We start from the raw sequence: 13691 nt of genomic DNA on the forward strand, positions 1-13691 counted from the left end.
GCTTTGTATCTACCAGTTAATCCTGTTGACAATGTAGAAGGGAATTTCCTGAACCTCAGCTTCCCCATGTGTTAAATGGGAATAATTATACACACCTTGGGAAAACAGCACACTGCCAAGTCAACTTCATTGAGTAACCTTCAATCAGTTCTACCTTTGAGTCTATCCTATAGTTAATCTAATTTTAGAAAGACTCAGGTGTAAGTTATCTGTCTTTTTAAGAGACATAGAAAATTCATTAGCAACTCACACAATGTCAACTTCACCTAAAGTTTAAATTTGTGTGTGTGTGTGTGTGTGTGTGTGTGTGTGTGTGTGTGTGTGTGTGTGTGACTGCAGTAAAATGGACAGCTTCTTCATTCAATGGTAGGATCTGGTTCCAATCAGGTGAGCAAATTTGCCTCACCAGCGCCCTCTAGAATGGTCTGAATTTGCAGCCTCTGAGCAATACAATTGCTCTAAACTGATGTATGCCTGCTTTCCTATCTGGAGCCCCATTGAGGTCTCATCATTGCTCACCGATGAGTCAGTATTCATTAGCAGAGCTATGGAAAATCTATGTGTAATTCTGATTTGATAAGCTTCCATTGTTGTCTTCAGTGGCATCTTTTTTTCCAAATACAGATCAAGTTATGCAAATGTAGTCACTTCCTGGCTTGTTTCAATTTTATCTGTGAACTTTTCTCAAGGCTTTCGCTGAGATTTTTTTTCCAGCTGGATAAATGGCATTAAACCAATTTTTAAAAGTATCTGGCGAGTCAAATACAGCACTTCAGCACAATTTTCATAGTTAAGACAGAGTTAGGAGAGAAGGTAAAATCAAAATTTTAATCACTTAAGAAAAATCACATAAAATAAAAGATGAATTGTTAAACTCCTAATTTCACCCAGCAGGGAAAAAGAAAAGAAAAGAAAAAAAAGTGAACTCTCTCAGGGGGAAGAATATTTAGAAAGAGTGCTAATGTTCTCTATAAATGAATCTATGATGCATTTTTTAAGGAGTGTTTGTGTCTCATTCTTTAAAGTGACCTTCTAGATGTGGAGATCAGACCCACAGCCATAGTTGGGTAAGCTGTCCTTCCATTCCGACTCTCCATACCCAGAGTTGATTTGTCAGGGCCCTGACCACTTTTCAGTGTTTGCTCTCTTATGTACTTGTTTCCAAAGGTAGAGGGGACTGAGCTCTGACTTTAACCAATCCTCACTGAACACCACTGTGAGGACAGAAGCCAGTGCCTTGTAGAATCTGGCGCTCAGTGTAATGTCCACAAAGCACACAGAGTCCCATGCCCTTTATGTAAAACCTATTCTTTGAATCATGGAGACCTGGCAGGATGTGATTGCACAGGCTAAAATCTAGATCTGGAATGTGACTTGATATGGAGGAATTTTATAATTTTTTAAAATATAGCTATTGGGAAAAATACAGTGATACCAAATATAATGGCAAGTCACAGATAACCTCTGAAATTGCCCAAATGGATTTGCATTGCCTAAGGGAGGAAGGAGCCCTTTTCAGTGAGTTTGTTAATGAGCTGCACACTGGACACACAACTTGAATCAGTTTAATATGTAGAGTGTGAGCAAAGAGGTGCATGTTAGGGTAATAGGTGTGGTTGCAAATAGCTGCAACTCATTTATGGAATTGAATAGCTCTTTTAATTTCATCCAAGTTTCTCTGTTGTAATCTTTCAAGTAATGGCATTGGATATTCATGCATAGGAATCATTTGGGTTTAGAGCTTTTAGAAAAGGTAACAATTGTTTAGTGTTTGGGCTTTTGTTGCTTTATTTAGGAACACCCAATGCTTCCTGATATAAAAAATAATAGAACTGTGTGCTTAGAAAATTGTTTTACTCATCTTTCTATGGAACCCAAGTGAAATTAATTTTGCTTCTATGTTTAATCATTAGTACATGAATCTACTTAAAGACTTAAAGATGACAGAGGAATCTCAGAATGTGTGGTGTTAGACAATGTTTCTAGCTCCACTCCCACTTTGCTCTTAAGGGAATGTCACAATGGTTTCTATTCACGGAACTTCTGGAGGTGAGCTCCATATCTGTGTGATGGTTGTGTGGGTGCAGACTAGTTCATTAATATCTTTCACATCTTCGATGTTGACTAGTCTGTCAGTATCTTTTGTATCTTTAATGTTGTAGTATCTTGCTTTATCATTCTCAAAGTTCTTGAACAATGCCTTGGCTGACGGGTCCCACAAGGGATAATGTCCTTGTTTCCCAAGGTTATGTTTAACCAGTTAAAATCAATATGATTTTTTTTTAATTGTGACTTTTCTGTGCAGCTCCCACTCACAGCAGCTCTTCTCTTTTTTCTTGTCTTGCTAACTTGGCTTTTGTTCCATCAACTGCTTTTTCATCTCTCTCTGTTCTACTCTACCACCCTTTCTTTTCTCCTCTGGATATCTTCTAAATTCATAAAGCATTCTCAGCTTGGAATGCTGTCTCATTACCTTCTGGTTTTGCTCTGAGTGTTCTGGGTTGTATTTGTTCACCTGCAAACTTCATGATTACTGCTTCTTATTCTAATCTGTTTGTTATTATATGAAACGAGAATCATTAACTCATTTTGAAAACACCTTCAATATAGCTACCCTACCATTTGGAGGCTTTGTTTGATTGTATGGCTGTTTTGAAAGAAGACCTCAGATTTCCACCAACCCAACTGGGGCAAGGGCTTGTATTTGTTTGTTTGGTGTGTGTGTGTGTGTGTGTGTGTGTGTGTGTGTGTGTGTGTGCAAGTGTGTGTTGCTTGGGATCAAACCCAGAGCCATGTTCATAGTACAAAAGCACTTTATTACTAAATTCATCCCCCAGCTAATGCCCATATACTGTACTAGTAGTTCAGTTGGATATAAAATTCCACTGCTTCTACAAGATAGAATTAAATGCTCTACTTTTATAATTGTTCACCTTTATATAGTAATGGTTACTTTTTTGTCTCTTAAATTAAAATTATTTGGTATTTTGTGTTTAAGTTTTATAAACAAGATAATGTATATAGTTGACAACACTTGTCTAATATATTCTGCTTAGCACTTAATCCCGAGGATAATGATTCCTTTCAACTCTGAAATGCTCTTCTCTTTGTTTGGGTGTTGACACATTCCTCCCACGTGTGTCCTGTTCCTCTCTGAGTTCTTGTCTCACTGTTAGATCACAAGAATGAATTGCTATTCCAGTCTTACTTTTTCTCCTAGTCTGAAAGAATTCTCGGTCTTACACCTCAGTCTTTATATTATATGTTTGGCAATAATTCTTTCTCTGGACTTCTTTATTTTTTTCTCTGTCCTTTTTGCATATCTCATTCTCTTCCACATATGAGAATAAACTTGGTGATCCCTTGGCAACAGTCACTAACTAAGCACTCAGCACTTAGTATGTTTCTTTTCACTGATGTAAAACTACATATATGTGTATGTTTTTTCTTTAACTTATATCAAGACATAAATTAGAGATTTTTGAAATTTTGATTTTTTAAATTTTGAAATACTATCTTTCATTCTTGGAGTCATTCTTTTCATTTGAGTCCTTCTGTTTACTTATTTTGTTGTATTTCTATCAAATCAATTATTTTGCTCAAATGTCAGGCAAATCCCTTAGGAAGGCAAGGACACTGAGCACACCAGTTTCAAGAAAAGTGAGCTGAGAACTTGGGCTTGTCTTTTTAATTCTCTTAATATCTGTAAGAAAAGTCTCTTCCCATAAATAAATAAATAAATAAAGTGTGTAATCTTTATTTGTAAGTTGGCATGTGCTACTTTCTTTCCCAGTTATATTCACTTGCATCATGTCAGTTGACTGCAGGGACATTTAAGTAATTACCCACACAAGCACGACTAATTGTTTCAAATTGCTGTCAAAGAAGAAAATGTCTTTGAAAAGTCACAGTGCTTTTGTAAAATGTATCAGTTATTGAGAAATAAATATTCACGATTCATACTGCAAATACAAGTCAGTCCTATGTTTCCCAGGTGGGGTTATGAATAGGAAAACAATTGAGTTAAAGGAAAGTATTTTTAAATAATTTTGTAGAACTTATAGATGACAGAATAACCTTGTTATCACACTGTTAATAGCAGAAAAAAATCTATCTGAGCATCAGTACAAGGCAGCTTTCAGTAGAGACATGTTCAACTTTGCCACCTCTCACTATGAGGCTGAGAATAATTGTATTTGGATTTATACACTAGGGCGTGGGTCCATCATTACTTGGGCATGAAGCACTCTCACAGCTTCCACAATATGCACTAATGTGCTTAAAAATATCTTATAAATCTTCTTTTCTTCAAACTTCTTTATGGTGTATAATTGAACTGTGATCCTTATATGTGAGCTATGTCATGATTTAATATTAGCCAAAATTAATAGCCAACCTTAAGCTTCTTTATCTTGGCCTACAAGCTTCCTGGTTTCTTTGCGTTAATAGGTCTTGGGCAGTTTCTGTTATTTAAAGGCTTTTAGGAGTAAATGTATCGGTAATAGAGTACCACATAGCTAGCTTTTGTTCAATAATAAAATTTGGGTTACCATGAGAAATGAAGAAATTCTGGAAATCATGCACCTGGGTAGGCTATGTCTTTTAACAGCCTGTTAACCAGGGAGGAAATGATCAGGTCTTATGGGATATTAAAAACATATCAACTTTGGGACAATGAAAGAAAATGAGATCCAGAAATGGAAATATCTAGTTAGGTAAGAGAAAAACAATGAGCCAGTTTAAGAAATTGATTCGCTTGTGGTTCAAGAATTTATTTTTTTATGGGAAGAGACTTTTCTTACAGATATCAGCACAATGTAATATTATTTAAGAATATAACATATATTTATATATACATATTCTTCCCTCCAGATCCATGAGCTTGGGTTTGACCAAAAATGAATTGAAAATTTTAGAGAAAAGTGTTATTTGGCTTTTAGTCAATGATTTCCAAGCACCATCCCCTGACAGAACACATTGCTATTATATAGAGAATTTAGACATATACTCTTTAGGGCTAGTAGAATTCTAGGACCAGTTAGGAATTTTGTATTTGATTCTTCCATCTGGAAGACTGTCAGGTTTCTGTGAAGTAAGAAGTAGAGAGACTGAAAAGATGTCTCAGTACTTAAAACCACTGGGTGTTCTTTTGGAAGACACAAGTTCAATCTTCAGCACCTACCTGGCATCACTGCAGCTCCAGGTGATCTGACACCTTCTGGTCTCTGAAGGAACTGCACACTTGTGGTGTGCAGACATGCATGTAAGCAAAGCACCCATACACATAAAATAAAAATAAATAAAATTTGAAAATGAAAGAAGTTGAAGATGAGGACCAAAAAAGGAAGCAGTAGTAGATAGTGTTGTGCTTGGTTTCATCCTGTGAATGTATGCCATGCTTTAAGCATACACTGTTACACTAACTCAAAGTGTGTATGGGTATATATCTGTGTATATGTGTTTATGATCAAAACAGCCAATCATTGCACAACCCAAAGTGGATAACACTCTCCAAAGCATATATTCTTGACTAATTGTAGATGACCAAAAGTCAGGCTGATAGGCTGTTTCTTTCAGGTGTCAGAAGGCTGCTGCACAAGCAGTTCATGAATATTTTTGTGCCTCTCATCATATCTAAATCTTTCCTCTCTGAAAAGACATAAGACCTTTGTCAGCACTCAGAACCCCCTTCCCACCTTCCCATGGCCTCTGTGGACCTGTGAACAAGATCCAAAGCCAGTTCTAAATACTGAGTTTTTCCCCATAGTTTTTATAATTCTACTCTCCATACAAAGTGTTAGTTGCTGATTTCATTTTTTTAAGTTACTAATTCCAGGAGATTGAAGCATAATTTTATCCTGATCTAGAGAAGGAACAAATATAGAAATAAATGTTTTATATGCAGCCAGGCAGATGAATTTACCACATATCTGAGAATTGGGGTCTACCCTGTCCTTATGCATGATATAAGTAAGATTTAAGAATCTATAGCATGTATATGTTGAGTGTGACTCTAAAAATCACCCACACCAGAGCTCTCACAGCAAGTATCTCATCAGGGACAATGTTCAGCAGATGTGCTAGACTGCTACAAGCAAGGAAGTATTGATGTCAACATTTCATCTTGACATATCCTAAGATTAAGGGAGTGTTCTCAGTATCCTTTAGCATCACTGACAGTTTGGCTTACAAACACCCCAAATTCATATCTATAGTAAATCACTCCATCTATAATAGATCAACAATACCCCATAAATTTCCAAAACAAAAATAAAGAAATTGCATCACTATTTTTCTAAATAAAGTAACTTTCTTCTGTTTTATTGCTCTACCTTATTAATGATTTAAAATTAACCACACTCAAGCCAGGTGTAGTGGTGCTTGCTCTGGGCCCCTGATGCTCTGGAGGCTGTTATAAGAGGCTCATTTCAGCCCAGGGGCTCAAAGCCAGCCTGGGCAACATGGTGTGAAGCAGTCTTAAAAGAAAATACGTCAGCCAGCCCCTGTAAAATTTATTCATTAGGAAAACAGTCCCAATTGCAAATGCTCTTTTTCCTGCATTGTTACTTTTGTCTGTGGCAGGAAGTCAATATGTCTGACCAGAATTTGATTAATCACAATTATCTGTCTCTCCATGCCAGCCAAACTACAATATGGAGAGGTGTATCTCTCAGATATTCTTTGAAATGATCTGTGTTGCTCCAAGTATGTACTATCAAAGCATTTTCTGGGGCAACAGATCGGAAAACATAAACTTTATGTAGTATTGCTCCTCCTCAGCTATGTCTCTTTAATATGTTCTTTCTTTTTGAAGATAAAAGTACATAAAAGAGTTCTGGGAAAGCGGCTAAATGTCATAAACACCCTGCACTCCCTCCCCCAGGGCTCCATCGCCCAAAAGTTAGGAACGGTTTGATGGAAGTGGTGACTGCCTTGATCTTGTTGGAATACTCCTCCTTCAATGTCATCTTCTGTCTGCAGGAGGCAGATCCTGCCTTGCAGTCACTCCTGGGAGGGAACGAGGTATTTCTGGCAGCCATGTTTTCCAAACACAACATTGAGACACATGGCCTGACAGTGACATAATATTTGAAGTAGAGGCCGTGCTCAAAGATCCAGAACATATGGTTATTTTCTTATAAAAAAAAAAAAAGGCGACCATTTGAGACACTTTCTAGATTTTTAGGCACAAAAGGCACATTCCCTCTTCCTTTATTCCCATTTTTTAAAAACTTTACATACAGATCCCAAAAGTAACCAGCTTTTCCTTAAATGTACTTCTTAGGGTGCTTGCAAGCCAGCCTGTTGATGACAGAGCTGAACCCTTAGCCATCAAGAAAGAAATGCAAAGCAGACTGCCGAGCATATTATGAATATATTGCTCTCCTTAAAGTGGCTAGCTGGTTTTTCACACTGGAGTATTGACTAACTGTCTGTGCTTGATGTATGCTTTACCAGCCTGTGCCGACTTATGGGTAGAGCTTAACTTGTTAGCTCTGCTTTTGCAGCCCATTCAGAATAACTACAGATGCCTGGAGATATTAAAATTGACTGCTCAAATGGACTCAGTGTGGGAGTTTCATTGGTTTTAAATTGATAACAGCTGAAAGAGTGCATGATTAAAATGTACATGGGCATAGGACATATGAACTCTCAGGAAGAGACTCCAGTACTGTGGGAAATGTTTTTTTCTTTCTTTTTCTACTATAGTTACTTTCAAGCAATCTTTGTCTAAATTTTAAATTGTGCAAAAATACTCAGGAGCTTAAAGAAGAAATAATTCTTCATAAAATGAGTTATATTTTGTACAGTAGGTTTCTAAGCTGTAGGGAACGTTTAACTTAAGTAGCATTCCAGAAGGTGGTAATTGTGTCTATTTCCCAGACATTTGAGTTAAATAACCTGTATAGGAAGCATAAACTGTCATAATAGAAGGGTTGGAGTGTCTTGTATAGCTCTTTCTTTAACTCATAAAAGCCAGAGGCCCTAAGTGCCTTATCACAGATAAGTTAAACAAAACCTCATCCTCACTTCCTTATTTCCCTGGGAAATGTTATTATTGTTTCCATTATTTAAAAACATGTCTTAAATATCTTTCTTCTCAAACAAGAAAAAGAGAAGAATGTAGAAGAGGAATAGGGAAACTTTTTCTTCCTCCTAAAATTAGCTGCACCTTACACAAAGCAAGTTCTATTAAATGTGTTTTTACAATTTAATAGTAGCTGGGGAAAAGACCCAGTAAAGAAAAGAATTCAGAAGTATTTAAAGTTTATAAGAAATATCTGTTTATAATACATGCCTTCTATAACATATTTTTCCAAGAATCCAGGCCTTTTCTATACAATTCTCTGCCTTAACTATGCTCTATATTCAAATATCTCTGCTATCTTACCTTTGATATTCCATTAAAAAATGTTACACACATTTCATAGAGCTAACCAAGAAAGCATTTGAATCTGCTGAGGAAGTATAAAGCTGAATAATATATACCAATCTCACTTTAATATTTTGAGATAAAAATCTAAATCACTCTGCCCATTAGCATATTCCCAATTTCACAGCAATTATTTGCCTAGTTTTAAACAAGAGTTTCAAATACATTAGGTAATAATTTTAGTAGAAAATTATATGTTAGCTCAGACATGCAAGAAAGCCAAACATAAATGATGTTCTAATTCAGGAAACAAAATAAATCATGAATGTTTTGGTTGATATGTGTAAGAAAATCTGTTATGTATTTAATTCTTAAACTTTGTTCAGAAGTATAATCTTGGATACTGTCTACTTCTTGAATTTTGCCCAAATTATTCTCTACAGCTAGACAAAATCATTAAATTACCTAGCTTGACACCTTTCTAAGATATACACAACTGTTGGATTGTGCTTTTGCTATGGTAGATACCTTGTGCAGATAGTCACCTAAGAACCTACCACCAAGACCGATGTTTCCATAGGACATGATGCCCCTAAAAGAAGAGCAAAAGATGAATTCCAATTTCTTTCAATGGTTGTTGAACTCCAATACTTTAATGATTTTCTTATCTAACCATATTAGACAGGAGGGAAATTTTAGAGGAGATGTCATCCAAGTTAAACACATGTGAAAGCTGTTAACTAGAATATATCACTTCTAACATGTCCCTTTGAACTTACAACTCAAATTCATAAGAGAAAAGGAAAAGATAGAGTGGGAAGAGACCTGGCCTTAGTTAACCTCACAATGAAGAAATCTGTCACATGACTAGAGGCTCAGAAATTAAAAAGTAGATGGTCTGAAAATAATGTCCAGAGGATATCTTAATATCTTGAGGTTCCAAATAAGCTAAATGGCAGAAAAGCCAATACCCCTGAACCCCCTCATACATGTTCTTGTGAAGGGCAGGACACTGTGTACCTCCCCATTTCAAATGCACTAAGGCTTTAAGCATGCTCCAATTTTTTTCTTATAATTAATTGGTATGCACTATTCAATATTATGTAAAGGGTCTGATAGGACCTCATTTAGTGTTGTTCTAAAGACAAATAGCATGCCAAAAGAATAGAGCATGTTTTGGTTATGAATCTGTTCACATAATTATCAGTTGATAAAGAAAAAACATATTAGAAAAACAAGCAGGTTAAACCCGTCATCAAACAGACTTCCAGACTTGGTATGGTGGCATATGCCTTTAACCTCAGCACAGCACTTGGGAGGAAGAGATGGGCTTATCTATGCATTTGAGGCTAGCCTGGCTAATGTATTGAATTCCAACCCAGTCAGGGATACACACTGAGATGCTTGTAGGTTCAGTAAGTAGTCTGGAAGAAAACATACTCTATGGCAATATACAGTTGAACATAGAAGCATAAATGGGTAGGCATGTAAATAAGGTTGGTGGAACTCAACTCAAGATGCCACAGTGACATGTAGAAAGTATTACCAACATGACTATTCAGTGTGAGAGCTGGAAAATAAAAACTTGCTTACAGATCAGGATACTGCAGGAGGAAATATGCCTTTGCCCCAGAAGAGGGTGAAAGAACACAAGTGACTGGTGGTGAATATAGAACACACAGACTTGGTTCAAGACAAAATAATTCAGTGGAGAAGGATTTGGGATACATTGCCTGGAGAATTCCATGAATGAAAATAAGCACTTCAAGGTAAAATCTTAGTGGAAAGATTTTCCATGTTATAGCCAAAGACATCTCTCTATACCCACAATCAGTAACTACAGTGTGAATTTTATCAAAAGCCTAGATGAAGCCTTGTCTGAGGTTACTTCCTGGTGGCCCAGATGTGAATCTCCAAAAAGCTGCTGTAGACATGGCCATTGACCTTCAGGTTCATGTGCAGACATTGACCTTTGGCACTCATCTAGGACCTGAAATTAAGAATCCTTACTGGTTAGGCAAGTGTACCCTCTAAAGGTCATAAATAGCCTCTACTGGAAAAGACATAAGCCTACCATCCCCATGATAACCAGACTTGAGACTCAGACTCAAAAGACATCTAAAAAAAATATTCATCTCTTTCTTGAAAGAAAGTGATAATCATAAAAGCTATACTTAGCTTTGCAATATTAGGCACATTTGAAATAATTACATATTTGGACATTGATTTCTCTCGTTGAGTGTGGTAACTGATAAGGTGCTAGGTAATGGCAAAGTACAGGTTAGCCAAGATTCTTGCTATTCTAGTTAGAGGACAATCTTATTTTATTGTTGCTGTTTTGTTTAGTTTTGTTTTTATTGAGGAAAAGAGTGTATTTTGAACCATCAAGATACTGAATTTTAAAATAGATTTGAAGTCTAGTTTTATCTTTATTGCTTACATGTTTTGTAAATTTGGGCAAGGTGATGAAATTATCTGTCTTCACACATTCCAAATAATACCTCTTAGGATTGTTGACATTTTATAAAGAGCAATTACTGTAACAAATACTGACTACTAATTTTATGCTCTGCTTCTAAGTCTCATCCTGCTGGTATATAGCATTCTCCTGATCATAGAGAACACACTCTTTATTTGTCAAAACTGATTGATCCTGGTAGATTGTGACACTCCACTAATTAAGGCAGCATCTTAAATATTGTGTGGACCTTGCTTCATGATGAATCAGAGAATGGGCTTGCATTTCTTTCTGCTTTAGTTCTGATAGTTATTCAGATTGCCTACTGACATATATACATCAAAACGTTGTGTTACTAGAGGGTATAAACCTCCATAAAGCTCCCCAAATGTGAATGAGGAAGATGAATGTTCAAAAATATAGTGTAATATATCAAATGCTTTAAGGAGCATTCAGGTCACAAATTTGGGGGAAATTACAAGCAGAAACGATGGGGAAGATTAATATTTTCTTTATCCCTTGTTCTTTAGGCTAAGTCTCTGAGTTACAGCATTTGGACTTTGGAGAAAGAAATGGACAAGACATTTGAGTTGTGCTACTTTAGGATAGCCTTGAGAACACAGTGATTGGTTAGGCTAAAATGCTGAGGATTTCATTTTAACAATGGTTTGTTGTAGGTGTTTTGGACCACTCTAAGCTAAATAAGCTTGTACAAAAGGCTTATTTGTACAATTTTTCTATTGGTTGAAATTTTTTAGCATTTTATTTACTTTAAAACATTTACTAAGGACTTATCATGTACCAAACAATATGTAATTACTAGGGTCACAAAGATAAGTAAGTTGTGCCTCCCTTCGGCAAAATCAGCCTTTTCACCTCTGCTACAGAAGAACATTCTAATTCAGCAATTGCATGTGCACAGACAACACGCCCATCTCCACTAGAAGGTTGATGGAAAGACTGGAAAGAGCTATCATTGAACTGTTTGCATTAGGTGCTGTGACCTAGTTTTACTTGAATCTTATAAAATCCTAACAGAACTATGTGAATGGCTCTCTCCTGCAGAAACACAATTTCCCAGTTACCAATAGGAGTTGTTAGAGTACACTGCCTAGAATGAGGACTATCATGTGGCCCTCCTGTCCTTTATTTCCTCCTTTAGACAGTGTTATCTACACGCTGACCAAAGAAAGAATACCACTACAACTGGGCAAACAGCATCCTTGAGAGTGAGCTGTTTTTCTGCCTAGAGCAACTAAACTTGCAGAAGCTCCCAGGTGCCCGCACATGCTCAATCCCTCCTGTTGATCCTGTGTGCAACAGAGAATGCAAGAAGATTGCTCTTTGCTCTTCCCCATGTGCATGTGCAGATGGTTTTCAAAGACCCATAGCATCACTCTGAGGCTTTGAATCTCACAAGGTGAGAAATTGCTCGATTTCTTGATTTCTTTGTGTCTAAAGCTCTTTCCTAAACAGAATTCATTCCTAGCCCCAGGATATAGCTGTAGTACATGTACCCTTTGTCCTTTCTTAGAACTCTCATTGACTTCAGCAAGTTTACAGACAGTACTTCTGCTAATATCAACACTTACAGGAAAACATAAAGGGTGGTAGACATCATTCTGCAGTCATTCTGTGTTCAGTAGACACTTTCAGCTGAGGAGTCCATCCCATCTCTATAGCTCCTTCACATCCCAGAATTCCCATTGCCTGGATAATCATTGGGTCTGAAGAGCAGCCTTAACCCAGGAAATGTGCAAGATACAAAATGGCCTCTCACAATGGGATGCCTAGTCATTCAATTTTGGGGGCTAATATTAGGTAGAATAAAGTGTTTTGGAAATGCCTTTGAATTATCCCTTTCTGCACTAAGAGCTGGAAAAAGAAAAATGAGAAAAACACAGTATTTGACTAGAAACCCAAAAAAGACAACTTGTTTTGAGAAATGTATGCATCATGGCCTTCTAATTTGGTCTCATAATCCCTTCTCTCCAATTACATTGCTGGAACTGGTGTTCTGTTTCTTTATACAGAATAACTAGTGAGCCACCTTGCTCCAAACAACCTACAGAGAATGGGAATCCCTAAGCACAGATTACACACACCCCTAGTGTTCCACAGAACCATATGACTCTCAGGCTCTTAATATGGTTTATTATAAAATCCTTTACCTGCCTCAAAGCACTTCTCATCAAAGCCACTTCTAAGCTGAAGCTGAGGACGAAAGAATGCCTTTAACAGAATCCTGAAATAGCTTTTAACCCGAGGCTGAGAGAGAAAGTGCTTTTAACCTAAAGTGCTTTCCTCTTAGGTACTTCAGCACATACCTAGCGTTCAGCATTAGTGGCTTGAAGAACACCCTTAAGAACCAAATGAAAGAGACTCCATTATAGATATTCAAACCTGTTATATTAATACATTACAAGCAATATTTGAAATCATTAAGCAGTTTTACTCCTACTGAATATGAGTCTTTTCTTATTGAACTCTGCATTCATGCAAATAAATTGAAGTCTTTACCACTTGGGATTCTAACAAATCTATGCTGATATTAGAGAAAATACAGTCTTCATTACCTAGATTTTGCTTAATTCTGGAGTTAAAATTTCTGTGCTTCCTCTACCCAAAAAGAATCTTTCAATTCTTAATTACTGAATGGTGTTTTCATCTTTAGTCTCTATTAGTTGGCTTTAAAAGACAAATTAAATCATTTAGGATTAGTTCACTTAATTACCCTAAATTTTATGCATGAGATTCTTTCCTCATACTTGCAAGTCAAACAAAAAATAAAAATATTTTTTTTCATAGTAGTGTCTATCCCACTGTAAAGTAGGCCTTCCTTAGTTAAAGAATATCATA

General features: G+C 36.5%; 1 protein-coding gene across 3 annotated transcripts in view; it reads left to right on the top strand.

Moving 5' to 3' along the window:
- The window catches only part of Arhgap15 (Rho GTPase activating protein 15), a 602692-nt gene that overhangs the window by 349450 nt on the left and 239551 nt on the right, over positions 1-13691 (top strand). The gene's annotated exons all lie outside the window — the stretch shown is intronic.

This window comes from Peromyscus leucopus, chromosome 4 (assembly GCF_004664715.2).
Source record: "Peromyscus leucopus breed LL Stock chromosome 4, UCI_PerLeu_2.1, whole genome shotgun sequence".
Lineage (NCBI taxonomy): Eukaryota > Metazoa > Chordata > Mammalia > Rodentia > Cricetidae > Peromyscus > Peromyscus leucopus.